Genomic DNA, 16,861 nt, shown 5'->3' on the forward strand with positions numbered 1-16,861 from the left:
TTACTAAGTTAAGTTATTCTTCTGGGCTGAAGAATTCGCTCGTGATTCAGAATTTTTACAAAGGATATGTGTTGAAAATTTGAGGTTGATTGATGAAAGCAATCGAAAGTAATACTAAAGTATTACTAGATAGTATTGATAATACTATCAATAATCAATACAATTTAAGACCATCTCAAATAAGTACCTAATCTATCATACTAACATTGAAAATATTAGAAGACAACTCATATATTTAAGCACTAAAATTATAAATAAAATTCCTGAACAAATTATTAGCTGTGCCAAGATAACAAAAAAGTAAAAACAGATATCAATGCTTCGATCAAAATTAACTACTTCTACCTTTGAGAACTATAATAAGTTAACAGAGAACTTTTCTGATTAGTGCGCTCACTTCCCCTACTTGCGCTCTATCACATCCCTCTCCCAATCCTTTCCAAAAATTCCAAGGATCAAAAGCCTTCCTAAGACATGGATAGCCATAGTTGGAAGAACTTTTGATCCTCTACCCTTCTTCACCACATAACATGTATAAATTGCCTTCTAATATTGTAATGTGTTCTCATATTCATGTTATTTATTTTATACTGTAATGTTTTTTTATTGATGTAATTAATTTTTATTTCATATTGATGTATCTTATGTGTGTGTGTGTGTGTGTGTGTGAATAAATAAATTAAAATTGAAAGTAATCGTCGAATATACAAACAAACGAACAATGACTCAAGCTTCTAGCCACAGAATACAAAATGCTGTATTCTGTGCTTCTTGCCGAAGAAACTTATATATATCATGAAATAGATTTTCAAAAGATTGTTTTATTCTATGCTTCTAGTCATCAGTAGGACCTCACCATGCTCCTTCAATTGAAACTCAGGAATTAACTGGTACTATGTTAATTCAAAAATGGAATCTGTGCTCATAAGAAATTATACCCAGGATATACTCAGGCCTACCATAAACATTCGTTACCAAGACAGATTAGGAGAATTTTTGAAAATTGAAAATCAAGTTTTGTCATTTTTGAGAATTGCAAGTCTTTCATTAAACTTGCCTTATTGATTCAGTGCTTAGTTTATTCAATGATACACAAAATGTATTTTGTGTATCATTATTTGATACACAACAATTTATCCATCAAAATGACTGGAGAAGGACCAACAGGCACAGCCAAAAACTGTTCCTTTCCCATATTTTGAGTCATGAACTATGAGTTAAAAAGGTAGGTTAAATATGCTTCATTCACTTTTGAACTGGAGTCCAATTAACAGTTCAAACACCTAACAAACGAAAATTTTTGGGTTGAGATTGCTTAAAACCAAATAAAAGAACAAATTTACTTGATAGTGTAAAATAATGAACTATATCACGAATTGACATCTCACTATTCATCTTTTACTAGTAGTTCTGTGAACAGTAGACCCCACGCAGTATTCTCATCCACAAGTACCTGATTGATAACTATAATAGACCTTATAGAAATACAGCAATAGACTGGCTTCTCCACACATCTGTGTAATCACTTGTCAGCTGATTTATGATGAATAATTCCATAGTATGATTTTTACTCGAATATTGGCGTATGGAGGAGGCTCCTTTTTCCTTTTATATTATCCTTGAAATGCAAAATTTCAAAAAACCTTGTGTATACGTCGACGCACAATTAAAAAAGGAACATACCTGTCAAATTTCATGAAAATCTAATACCGCGTTTCGCCATAAATGCGCAACAAATAAACATTTAAACTTTTAAACATTTGAACATTTAAACATTAAGACAAATGCCAGACCGTCGACATGAATCTTAGACCTCACTTCGCTCGGTCAACAAGAAACAAATAATACACTTTCACTAAACATCGTGCATCCACTCAGAAACATACCTCTCTCTTCTATTATCTTTTCTCTAACTTCCTACTCTTTCTATCCTCCGTTGTCATATCCACCTTCCATCCTCTTCTATAACTCTCCAACTCATCAGATGTTGTGTCACAGTGCTCAAGTGTCGCCATCACGACCACGACATACGTCCGACAACTGTACAGCATCTTAAAAGTACCGGGTTCGATTCCCACCGGCCCAACTTGAATAAAATCATTTTTCAAGCAGAGTCGTTACTATTATTATTATTATATTATTGTAGCACACAGCCGTCCTGAACAAACATTGGGAACTGATTCAAAGAGACGGTTGTCACAGTCTTCTACTATCACTTCTCTTCTTCTTCTTCTTCTTCTTCTTCTTCTTCTTCTTCTTCTTCTTCTTCGTCTTCTTCTTCTCTTCTTCTTCTTCTTCTTCTCTTCTTCTTCTTCTTCTTCTTCTTCTTCTTCATCTTCTTCATCATCATCATCATCATCATCTTCTTCTTCTTCTTCTTTTTCATTTCCTTCTTCTTCTTCTTCTCTTCTTCTTCTTCTTCTTCTTCTTCTTCTTCTCTTCTTCTTCTTCTTCTTCTTCTTCTTCCTCCAAGTTTACACTTTGAAACTACCTATCAACATCACCCTCTCTCATTCCTTTTCGTCTGGTTTCATTCCTCTTCTATTTAGCTGTACAATGGGTGCTCGTGTTTATTCAGGAGTATAACCACTGCTTTCGAGTGTGTAAGTGTAAGACGTCCTGTCCTATAGCCTATACCCTGGTCAATACTCCCTATTTTATTTTCTCTCACATCCTTATTCTCTCATTCACATTTTCTATCTCCTCTTTATCACGTCATTCTTTCTAATCTTTTCTTCCATTTCCTCATCAGCCAGGGTCCTTGAAAGCCTGCCTCACGAATAAGGAGGATATTTTTAATATTCTTTCCTAAGAATGGACATTGATATGTCCAAAGCTCCGCCAATTTATGTAGATGCATAACAATATAATTATCATTATCTATAGTTATTATATTACAAATTGCTTTTTCATATCATATACAGTTCGATAATTATTTCCTTAGTCTATATTATGTAGATTCATCTATAATTTTGCTGTATTGTAAGCTATTGTATATAAGTGTATAAGCCAGTAGATATTGTAATCTACATAAATAAAGTACTCAATCAATCTCACTGAAAGATAGATAATACACTTCACTTCACAGATGCTTCTTCGTCTTTGGAAATCCGTTCTTATTTGAAAAATTCTTCTCATTTTCAAATCAATCCACTTGTAGAGTGGAGTGAACTACAAACATAGTAGGAAAATAATTCACAAACGAGTCTCTGAAGCTTCTTGTGTTGAACAAGATCTACTTCTATGAAAAAAAATGGGTAGATCCGTTGTGATCCTCAGTTCAAAAGTGGACGATTATATCCCTGGTTTTGATGTTCTTTGGAATTTGAAAACTGTCGGGTGACAAAGTGCTCTCTTCCTGTTGTATTGTCCGCTATGTGAAACCATGAATATGAAAAATAAGATCTATTCTCTCACTCCTTCTTTCCTCCATGAACACGTTTTCAACAGATTATCAAGTAAATTATTTTTGTTCCTTTCTCTGCTTTCTCTGCTTTTTCTCCTGCTCCTGACATTTTGATGATTTAGAAAAACCCAGTAATAAATTTGATGATGTGGGAAAACCCAGCTAGCAAATTTCTACAATTAAACAGGAAATTTCACCATTACTTTCAGATTTTGACTTCCAAAATGAATCTCCAGTCAGGCCGTCTTGTAAAGTAAACAAGGTAATGAATTTTATTTATTATTATTATTAAACGAAAATCCAAATTGAAAGCTGAAATTCATCCCGAAGACTCCTGCTACTGCAAATATTGACAACAAGGTAAACAGCTAGATTGAAATTCGATGAGCGCTACTATTCAAAAATTAAAACACTTATTGACATGGGCTGCTTTCAAATTAATAAAACAAAATAAATCTTATAGCAGCCTTTATTCTTTCAAAAAACTTTGAAATAGTTGAACAACTAGTTTCGGTTTACACCATTTTCAGGTTCTAAAAATAATAATAAAAAAAAATTTATTTTAGAACCTGAAGATGGTGTAAACCGAAATAGTTGTTCAACTATTTTAAAGTTTTTCAAAGAATAAAGGGTGCTATAAGATTTATTTTGTTTTATTATTCAAAAATTATTTGTCAGCCCGGGAATCGAACCCAGTACCTCTCAATTGCCGGTCAGAAATGTCAGTAATGAATTTTATCTGAATGGCAGCTTGTTTCAGGAAGAAACATCATCACTATAAAGTTATCAAGCTCACAATTCCAAGATTAACGAGTGTCTGCATGAAAATTGAGACATCTGAGGAGAACATCCAATGTGATTTTGGTTTACATTTTCACAATCTTCTGGAATAAAGATAGAAGAAGTTGGAACTTGAATACTCATCAATCTTATGATCAAACCGTATTAAATTTGAAATTAGATCAGAATAAGCGTTCAGTTGTACGTGAAGAATGTTTTGGTTGAGAGACCTGAGAGAAGCATTCGATGCCATGATGGTAGCCAACCTCCTTAAGGCTAGTTTCACACACATTCGGTTCGTTTCGTCTTCGTTTCGTTTTTTGGCAAATTTCGATAAGTGAGAAACGGTCATCCGATTAGAATTCCGTACCGAATAGAAACCGCATAGAACCGACGCCCATTTGACTCTAATAAATTCCATCAGGTTCAAATTTGTTTCTAGCGAAGGGCTACTTTCACACACATTCGGTTCGGTTCGGTTCTTTTTGTTTTTGGAAAATTCCGATAAGTGTGAAACGGTGATTCGGTTTGAATTCGGTTCCGAATAGCAGCCGCATAGCACCGAACGCCCCCTCGACACGAATAGGTTTTATCAAAAATTATTCGAATTCGTTGTTAGGAAACCGGAAATAAAAACAAAGTCTTTTACACACGCTCACTGTTTTTGTTTTCATTTCAACCTGATATCTGATAATCTGTTTAAGAATCATCCATGTCAAAGTCATATGGTCAATTCATTTCTTTTAGTTCATTGGAGCATTTTTCTCAATAAATAGTTTGCTAAAAATATATGAAGATGAATTGAAACTCAGGGAGAATTTTTTTTTTTTCATGACAATTACATGATTTTATTCATGGAGAGAAAATATGAACGTTATGTACCATGTGTGTCAAAATTGAAACAAATTTTCAATTCCAAAAAATAATCACTCTGAACGTCCAAAATTAATATAATGCAAAATAAACTATTCAAATAGTTCACAATTTTTATAAAATTGAAAATTTTGTTTTTCATGAAATCACATCTTACTATTTGAACACCAGCTTTTATATTTTATAACCAGCATGAATTGTAAAAATCCAAACACAGCTGTGTTCGAGGAGAAAATACCCAATTAAAACCGTATGAATTAAACTCTGATATGTATGAAAGCCTCATTCGTTCTCGTCAACGAACCGAACCGAACCGAATGGAACCGAATGTGTGTGAAGCTAGCCTAATGGAGAAGGTACCTGGAGGAGAACATCGAATCATCAAGAACTTCATTGGAACTGTTCAAAACTATGAATACCAATGCAAAATCCACAAGTTACATAGGCCCACCTTGGTTACAGCCATGAAGAGTATATAGTGGCTTCTACAGATTGGAGATCTTCATTCGCGAACAAGCTCTTATTTTCCTCTCAAAAATTATGTTTTTAACAAATAAATTATTATTTTTCACTTACAACAATGCTCTCACATCTGATAAATGAGCAATGAGAGTATTAAGAGTGAACTTGTGAGAAGGTAAAAATAATGAAGAAAATTGAAAGCTGTTGAAAAGAAACGGAACGAACATTGAGAGAGAAAACAGTATTCCACGAGTTGTAGCGACATGATCCGAGAAAATCGAAAGCAAAACAGACAAAGGTATGGTAGCCACGAAGATGGTGGAAAGCAGTGGAAGGTGGAAGGGTGGAGAAGAAGATGAAAAAAGGAGATGTTTTGTCGTCTCCCGGGGGAGACCTCTGCTCCGGGACAACTTCCGGTCGGGAGTGGCCAAACCGGAAATGAAAGAGCGTCGTCACGGTTGCCATGACAACCGCGCGCCAAAACTCCACCAATTGATTCGACAACTGCTGCTTGGTGTCTCGGTGACAAAATGCCCCCTTATCCCCCCAAAATATGTCACCCTTACCCCTTTCTTGAACATCCCTGAAACCCCTTTCATCATCTTTGCAGCGTCTAATATACCTCTACAGCTTCCTTAGATTCATCAAATACGTTCTATTTACGTCTAGGATACACGAAGCTTATATGTTAACTGCTATCTACCTATTCTAGACTACTCCTGAACTTTTTTAACAATCTTTCACACCCCTCTGAGTCTTTTAAATACCTCTATTCCTTCCATGGATTCATTAAAAACGTTTGATATGCCTCTGGAATACCTCTATCTACGCCAAACTTTACGGTACACCACAACACTGCTTGAATGAGTATGATTTGGACATTTTATAGCTTACACCACTTGATTCACATAACTTGGTAGTGTGCATTATCTCAGATTTGGCTGAAATTTGCACCATAGATGAAGCTTGACCAATAGATGGACCTAAATTGCGAGAACTGATACAAGCCTATTGATTCAATTGCTGTACTAATATTCATTTCTCATAATCATATTGATTTATTATTGATGATTCAATTATAAAATCATTAATATTCATTGAGTGAGGTCTAAAGCATTACAATCTGGAGATAAATAATTATTCGAAAAATCATTCAAACAATCACAATCGTTTCCTCCTCATAATTCTATTCATCTATTATATCCATTAATGATTTAATCATAAAATTATAAATAATATCGGGGCACCGAGCTTCGCTCTTTATTTATTTATTGATAAACAGAGCAGAATTTTTCAAAATGATTGGGGAAGGACTAACAGGCACAGCCCAAGACTGTTTTTCTTCCCCGAATTTTGATTTATACACTATAAAGGGTGCAAAAAGTAGGTTATGTTTCATACACTCGAATTCAGGTCCAATTTTCAGTCAAAATATTTAAAAACAGAAAAGTTCTAATTTAGACGGTTTACAAACCAAATTTAATAACAAAATAACACTCACTAATAACTTGAAACTGTAAAATAATGACTAACTTTGAATATTATGATACTCTAATTTAGAGTAATAAACCATGTCATGTCAACAAATCGATTATTTTGATAAAATTTCTAGATAATATTTCTCGCGAGATACGGTAAGCTGTTTGAATGATTACACAGCTGATCTCCCACACAGGCACACGCATTTTCTGTTATCGACAGATGACGAAATCTGTTCTTCCAAGGATGAATTATCCTTTTTATGTCTTTCAGAGAGTTTTCCAGGGATGAGAACTGGTGCAATCGAATCTCTTTATTATCAATCACTATGTTCTGAATTTCGTGAGAATCGTTGGAGCCGTTTTCGAGATCCGGTGAAATACAAACATCTAAACATCTAAACATCTAAGCATCTAAACATCTAAACATCTAAACATCTAAACATCTAAACATCTAAACATCTAAACATCTAACATCTAAACATCTAACATCTAAACATCTAAACATCTAAACATCTAAACATCTAAACATCTAAACATTTAAACATCTAAACATCTAAACATCTAAACATATAAACATCTGAACATCTAAACATCTAAACATCTAAACATCTAAACATCTAAACATCTGAACATCTAAACATCTAACACATCTAAACATCTGAACATCTGAACATCTAAACATCTAAACATCTAAACATCTAAACATCTAAACATCTAAACATCTACACATCTAAACATCCAAACTTCTAAACATATAAACAGAATTTGCTCGTTTAATAATATAAGATTATCATCAAATGAGGTATGAATCATTACAATTTGGGGAGAAAAAATTACTCGATAAATCGATTCGATCAATCACAACCATACTTTGACGAAGACACTACAACCAGATAAAACTCAGAATTATTCATTGTTTTTTTCTGTGACACTACATGTGTGCTTATTATGATTCCATTCTAATCCGTGATTTTATATTCATAGAGGATGTTATATTAGGTCAATTCGATTAAGTAACCAAACACCTAACGTGTGACCATTCTTGGTAAACAAACATCTAGACTTCTATCAAAGCAGCTTGACAGGATTTACATGCATTCAATCTCATTTATACTCCTAATTCTTCATTTTTCATTAATTTTAGACGCCAACATTAACCTGAATCCAGTGAGACCACCATGAGAGAGATGCTATAGTGAGGTTCACGTTATAATGGCAGTATTTGATTGAGATTGGTGTTGCTATCCTTGTCTATCACTCGACAAAGGAGATAGCGCTATCGTTTTCTAGCTCCGCAAGGTTGCCAGATCTCTTTTCAACAATGCAGATTCGATAATTAATTGACAAAATATCTCATCTTAATTATAAAAATTCATTAGGAAATTATTGAAAAATATAATTTCCTGCTTAATAGAATATAATTGATTGTTTTCAACGAAAATGAACAGTTAATATTACATCAATAAACCTGTATCAGCTACCGTCTTTTGAATGCATTGACAAGACAGAGGTTCGGCAACGTTGTTCTCCTATCTTTCCCCACTGCCATTATAACCAATTATATAATCGATAAATTTATATGATAAATTAACAAAATATTGGATCTCAACCATAAAAGTTCATTATTTGATCATTGAAAAATATATATTTTTCTAGACAAATGAAGTATAATTATTGATTATTCTAAACAAGAATGAACAGCTGTTATTATTACGGGTACCAGCTATCCTCTACAGAAGACAGTGGCAAAGCAGAGAATCGGCAACGTTGGTCTCCTATCTTTCTCCACTGCCATTATAACGTGGACCTCACTATAAACGAGGTAGGATCAGTGTCATTTCACTTAACGCGCCACTTAACACTACACGAATTGATCCTGTTGGTTTAAAACTTCTACTTATCAATTTTTCTTCTCAAATATGTAATTTGAATCACAAATGTTGTTTAAAAACCTGTTGGTTTGGACATGCTTCTTTAATTGAATGTGGCTTAATATGGTTTTGTGTGGGAACAACATGTTTTGTAGCTTAGGTTTGTGGAGTAGATTATGATGGATATTATATGTCTGGTATGACGTAATAGCATGGAAAAACTATGTACTGTTCTCATAAAGAATGAATGTAGAGCTATATAGGATAGTAGTTCTTCTCCAGTTACAGTCTCAGTGCTGGTTGCACAAAAGCCGATTAAATTTTAATCGTAAATAATTCCTTAGATTTATCCTTCTGATTATCATTTTCAGTATGAACCGAATATCATTGGGCTAACATACTGGGGCCCGGTTGCACAAAAGCCGGTCAAATCTTCTTCTTCTTCTTCTTCTTCTTCTTCTTCTTCTTCTTCTTCTTCTTTTTCTTCTTCTATATGCCGGCTCCGCGACGGAGCTTGGCGATCATCAATGCAATCTGAATTCTATTGACTGCAGCTCGGAACAGAGATGTTGAGTCAATGTTGAACCACTCTCTCAGGTTCTTTAACCAGGATGTTTGAGGTCAAATCTTAACCGTGATTAATACCACGAGAACCGATCAGGTACCCATTTTTTCAATAAAGCCCTCTCTGATCGGTTCTCGTGGAATTAATCACGATTAAAATTTAACCGGCTTTTGTGCAACCGGGCCTAAGAAGAGTAGATGATGCTATAGTGATAAATTTCTTAAGTGAGATTCAATCTTGATTGTCAACTTGTTTAATTATTTAATTGTTTTATTCATGTTATTCATGAAAAATGCTCGCAATTTAAAGTAAATCTTATTCTAACAATATGAATGACGTTTGATAGCAACAGCCTATAAATTTGAACTGGGTATGAGGTGAAAACATCGACAAACCATTTGTCAATGTGTTGTGTAAATGTAATTATTGTTGATTCATTTCACCTATTCTCAGATATTCCCTAATAATAGAGCATCTATGATTTATCATTCATACATGTTGTTTATGCTGGTGCTAGAGTATGGACCTTTAGAATGAGACTGATGAATTAGAACACATGATTGATCATAATTAATTAGGCTAGCTGATGTCTCTATCTAATTGTAGAGAGACAGACTGGAGACTGTCAAAATAAAATTTAATTAGTGGTCATCATTAATTTTGTTAGCCTACTACATAAGCCACCTCTAATACAAGGCCCCGGCCTACGATATTGCAACGTCGCAGTGTAGGCCTTGAATCTAATACATGATACGTGAACAAGATCAGCTGGTATTTTTTAAAATCTTTTTCACCAATCATGTATTAGATTCTAGGCCTACACTGCGACGTTGCAATATCGTAGGCCGGGGCCTTGTATTAGAGGTGGCTATGATATTCTCATTACGTATGAGAGTAATGTTGAGTGGGTATGTATCAATATATCATAGCAACACATATATATAGCAATAATGTGTTGACATGAATGACAATTCTTAAGGTTCAATTGAATCTTTTCCAATTAATTCATGTATTTTCAAGTGTAATAAATAATTCGTTTCATCTTCCTGATTAACCCAGATAGAAAATTGTTCGTATAATGCATATTTTTGTACTGTGAAGTTTTTGACTTTTATAATAAGTATTACATAACCTCATTTAGACTATTTCTAGCAAAATTAGGGAGAGGAATTGTTCGGGTTTATCCTGTAGATTCTGTGTCAATTAATTTCATATTGTGATTGTGGGAATAAATGAATAAATAATTTGAAAATGATAAAATTTTTAGGTGAATGATAAAATATTTCTTGTCATACTCATACTCAATTAAATAATTTGAAAATGATGAATTTTCTAGGTGAATGATAAAATATTTCTTGTCATACTTACTCAATTGCAGCTGTTTTCCATGCATCAAATCAAGCCGGTAAACAGCTGTTTTCAGAAAAAGAAAACATGTGATTCTCATTACAGTATACTATACTGTAATAGTATATTTCGCACCTAGGGCCGAAAATGAGATTTTTCCGGCTCGAAATCGGTTTTTAAGTCCGAGGCCGTAGGCCGAGGACTAGAAAAGATTGAGAGCCGGAAAAACATTTTTGCCCATGGTGAGAACGTTATTTTTCGCCACACAGAAAAATAAACAATATAAATATGAGAATAATTGTTTATTAGGCACTTCCGAAAGCAAAACAGGAAGGTCATAGCTCTAGCAAATCTGAGGTAATCTGAATATCAGGAAATTGTCCAAATATTTTTATTTTTTATTCTGATTTGTCTAAATAACCTAAAAGATTAGGTTCAATTATGTAAGAGGTTGAGTTTATACTTTTTATTCTTCCAAATGACAATAAGATGATATTATTATAAATGTTTTGATTCTTGAATAATAAACACAAATAATGAAAAGTTTTTTGATCAGCTGTTTTAGCACACTTGAAATTTGGCCAATCTGAATGTCAACGTCAACAATGCTCGGAAGTTTAGGTTAGAAGTTCTATCCTACTCTGAAAATTGAATTTGAATAGTTTATAATAAATATATCTTATCTTTATTTTATTCATCCAAATAAAATGGTAGTATCTTATTGCAGAATACTTGTTCAATTCTAGAAGCATAAACTGATTCCGTTTCATAAACCATTTTGTAAACACGTTCACATCAAATCAGAATCAGCTGACTTCAAGGTTATTTTACAGCCCTAGGGCCGTAAAACTTTTACCGGCCTGGTCAGAAAACAATCATTTTCGGCCTCCATATGACGCACGAAAACCAGCTCATTACATCCAAGTGGGGCGAAAAAAAACGTATGTTCTCTTTAGTCTTTACAGTCGAGTATGTTAGGACTATTGTGAGTAATTAATAAACTAACTCAAATAATTAAAGAACTCATTTGAGGAGTTTCAAGTTATAAGAACGTATCTGAAAACTTATAATTTAGGCCTATATTATTCTATAATTATTATTTAACGAAAATCCTAAATAAATGCTGTAAATCACCCCGAAGACTTCTGCTACTGCAGACATTGACAAGATGGAAATTCGATGAGAACTACTATCTAAAAATTATTTGCTAGCCCGGGAATCGAACCCGGTACCTCCCAATTGCCAGTCAGGAATGCTTACCCATACACCAAACTGACAATCTCTGGATAGCAGCGCTCTTTATTATTCTATTCGAGCTCGAAGGGTCTGTCTGTTATGAACTGGGCGCTACAAGTTAGGCCATGTTTATAGAATGCAGTAGCTCGAGCAGCAGCAGGTAATGGTTCCTGTTTCTCAGTAATATTATTCTTTCTCAGATAAGTATGCAAAAAATATTGTACGTAACTTGTACGTTAACGTATTTACCACATTTGTATGAAAATTCTGCCCTCAACTAGGTTTCGGGCAGAAACAATCATACTTATGCGGTAAATCATCGTTACCGGACTTGTTACGTAAAGTACTGATACCTTCCACTATGATTCTGAAACTTCTATCATAGTAATAATTATAGTGAGATGATCAGTTTGTTGACTGCTAGAGTTCTAGACTTGTGGGAGAGTTTTAGATGTTGATGATGATGATGATGACGAGAATATTAAAATTACAAATGAATGTAAGTTAAACAACTTATATTTTATCGGCTTTCGAACCACTGGGGAATAGTCTTCTCATATCATTAACTAGACTTGATGTCACTTTGCAAAACATGCTTCATACTCTCATAATACTTTATTACATCTGTAATCCGAATCTTATTGCACTAGTATAGCTTAAAATCTCCTCCAACCTTCTGATATCACGTACAATAATAATTATTGTCACTTCCCCAATATAGCCTACATCTGTCTATTGGAATAGTCCGGATATTATTGTCTCCTTGCAATAATCGACTCTGTAACTTTGATTCTATCAATGTGGATTTGACTCAGGATTTTGACTCGTTTGTTGTCGTTTGACTCGAGTCAAGATTGCTACAGTGATATTGTATGCACTGCTTTGTTGTTGCATTGGATCAGATAAAGAATTTCTAGTTGACTCGAATGATTCTTTGGTTGACAAGAGTCAAGTGAATGAAATAAAATAATAATTTTAATGAATCAAAATTCAGGGGAGGAACAGTTTTGGGCTGAGCCTGTTGATCCTCAACCAAATTATTTAGAAAAATAATTGTGTACCATTGAATCAATAAAAGAATGAAAAATAAAGAATCTAATTGACTCATTTGATGACTAGAGTCCAGTTGTCATTATCACTATAAGTTCACACAGCTATAGTGATGTCGAAGTTATAATGAAAGTGAAGAAAGATAGAAGAACAGCGTTGCCGTTGCCTCCGTCTTATCACTGCTTTCTATAGAGGATAACTGATATCTGATTAAATATCAACTATTCATTCTTATTTGAAGATATCAATCATATTTTACTCTTCAAGAAAATATATCTTCCAATGATTAATTAATACATTTTCATAATCTAGAGTATTTTTTTCATCAATCATATTTCTGAATTGTGATAAAACGATCTGGCAACGTTGCGGAGCAAGAAGAGGATGGCTCCATCTGTTCTGTCGAATGATAGACACGGATAACAAACCAATGTTTATTAAAAATACTGCCATTATAAATAAAAAAATAAATAAATGTTTATTTCCCAAAAAAACTAAAACTACAACATCAATTACACAAAATATTAGATAAATTACAATTACATACAAAACCTAGTTAGTTACAAAAAATTCTCATAATGTGTCCTCTACTTGTTTAGTTTTTTCTGTATGGAAATTGACCTACTCCACTATGGCGTACCATGTTCTAGAGTAGGTTTTGTTTCTATTTGCGCGTATTATCAATTAGTGTTTAGTAAGTTATTAGGTGGTTAGTTGTTGTTTGAAATAATTATATCGAGGATCTCACTATAATGAGCCTTCACGGGACACTTTAAAAAATACAGTCGACTCTTTCGATTCTTTCAGTTGACTTGAATGGTTCTACAGTCGACTCAATCAATTGTTCAGTTGAGCAGAGTCCAGTGACTAGACTAAAAACTGTTTGTACTATAAAAAGCACGCGCCTCAATGTAATTTGATGTTCAGTGTGTAGAGGGATTATAGAGGTTGACTCTAGAGAGACATTGATTGTGAGTGAGGGTGTTGAAGAGAGAGAGGGTTAGATTTTGGGAGAGGGTGACGAAGAGACAGAGTCAGGAAGATAGCTAGATCATGAGAGTGGAAGAGAGTGAGAGAGTGTGAGAAAGATGGAGAATGTGTGAGAGGGTGAGAGAGAGAAAGAGAGCTAGATTGTCTGAGAGAGAGTGTGTGATAGAGTGAGCAAGAGAGAAGAAAGAAGATCATAGTAACTCTAGACAGTGTTGCATACTGTCGCGTTAAGCCCTGTAATGTATTGGCCAACACGGTTTGTATCAAACAAACAAATGCAGCCAATTTTGGCTCGTGATTGAATGCACGCGTGCGGGAAACGTTTTTAAGCCGCTGTTTAGATAGTGCTAAACATGTTGCATGAGCTGCTTGCAACGTGCGACTTTGTTTGCTACATCAAATTGCAAGTGACATTGCAAGCATTATTGAGATGCAACTTTGGATGATTTAGAGGGTGATTGGTTGTTCCAAATTGTAAAAAAACATGTTTCTCAGGTTCTAATTAATGCATGGTGGAGTTTAGTTTTTTTACTTTCTGAATAGTTGTGAAGGTTATGATATGGTAGTTATTCATACTGAATAAAAAGACTAGAAATTGTCCAACCATATAATTATTTTGAAACAAGATACCAGAAATAGATACTCTTTTTGTCTGATGACTTTGAACGAAAAAATTCATTTCTATAATTGAGATACCAGTGTTGGTTGTTACACTATTGTCAACCTCTTATCAACCAGTTCAGTTTGAACAGATTCATTTCAATCAATGAAACTTGTTTCATCATGAATTTTGTTCAATTTATTGCAATATTTTCTTATTCCTTTGAACGTTCATGCTTCTGTAACATTTTTCTATAGATTTCATGAATTTATTTCGTAAAATGTGAGTATAATAATCTTTTATTGATCTGTTTGCTGATTGAACAGTCAATTTGTTTTTATTATTATATTATTATTATTATTATTATTATTAAACGAAAATCCAAATTAAATGCTGCAATTCACCCCAAAGACTTCTGCTACTGCAAATATTGTCAACAGGGTAAACAGCTAGATGAAAATTCGTTTAATAATAATTAATTCATTGGCATTTGAATAATAAATTGCAATATTTCAGTAATTTCCATCTACAATTTGTTTTTCCTGAACCGCTAATTGGGCATGTCTAGGCCAATCGCAGACGATCACCTTGATAGGTCACGGTTTCCATCAATAGCAGTGCACGATCGTACATATAAATACTGCTGCTCTGAAGCCTACCCTTAGCATTTAGTTTATTACCAAAAATTGATATTGGTTTGATGATCCAAACCGATAGGCCTATCTGTTTTTTTTTTATAAACGTGTGGTTGGACAGTATCTAGTCTTTTCATTCAACATGGTACTTCTTATTCAATTGATGAATAAGATGATTTTTTTTCATATTCATCTATTAAACTCTAATATCGGGGCACCGAGCTTCGCTCGTTATTCATTTATTGATAAACAGAACACAATTCTTTGAAATGATTGGGGAAGTACTAACAGGCACAGTCCAAAACTGTTTCTTGCCCGAATTTTGATTTATACACTATAAATATTCCAAAAAGTAGGTTATGTTCCATACACTTGAATTCAGGTCAAATTTTCAGAACAAATATTTGAAAACATAAAAGTTCTAATTTAGATTGTTTACAAACCAAATTGAATGACAAAATAACACTCACTAATCACTTAGAACTGTGAAATAATGATTAACTTTGAATATTATGATATACCATCTCATGTCAACAAATCAGATCATTTTGATCGAATCAAATAACATTTCTACATTTCTCGCGAGATACGGTAAGCTAATTGATTACACAGCTGATCTTCCACACAGGCACACGCATTTTCTGTTATCGACAGACGACGAAATTTTCATCTGTTTTTCCAAGGATGAATTATCCTTTTCATGTCCTTCAGCTAGTTTTCCCAGGGATGAGACCTAGTGAAATCTATTTTTTTTATCATAAACCTACTATGTTCCAAATTTCGTGAAAATCGTTGGAGCCGTTTTCAAGATCTGTTGAACATAAATAACCATATAAAAATCCAGATATAAAAATAATCACATATAAAAAATATACAGGAATTGCTCGCTTAATATGATAGGATATATTATAATCCAATGAATATAGACAATCAAGTGATACAGATGAGTTTAATCTCAAATATTTAGGGAGGAAATCTCAGAAAAGGGGAAATTAATAAATTTTCGATGATAAAATACTGAAAACGAATGAAATTGGTATATTGTGTACCAAAAACCAAATGAAATTTATACATTGAATTTGATTAGATTACTTGACTAATATTCAATTTTATTTTAAAATAGAATTATAGTACGGTACCCTTTAAAATTAATAAAATATTAAAAAACAAGAATACAAATTGTAACGTAATTACTAGTTTCGGTGATCACACCATCACTCTTTTTTATAAATACAAGAATGTAGCCCTAAATTCAATCTTATTACTCCATTTCTGACTTCATACATTCAAAAATTATCCAAATATTTGAAATTACGATCACGACGACGACAATGTGGAAAATATTGGTTGAAAAATGGTATGCAATATTGCAAGCTGCAACCTTGTGTTGCATGCAACATTGTATATGGTGATTAGGACTGAACAGCTTCAAGAGTGTTGCTTTGCCTCATTATTTGGTTTACAAAGTGGGGATCCCCAGTGTTTAGAAGTGTGGAACGTCTGTCACTGTTTTTAGTGGGATGATTGCAACACAGAGATCTAAACAGTCTGAGTTGGCAATTTT

Source organism: Nilaparvata lugens, chromosome 6 (assembly GCF_014356525.2).
Source record: "Nilaparvata lugens isolate BPH chromosome 6, ASM1435652v1, whole genome shotgun sequence".
NCBI lineage: Eukaryota > Metazoa > Arthropoda > Insecta > Hemiptera > Delphacidae > Nilaparvata > Nilaparvata lugens.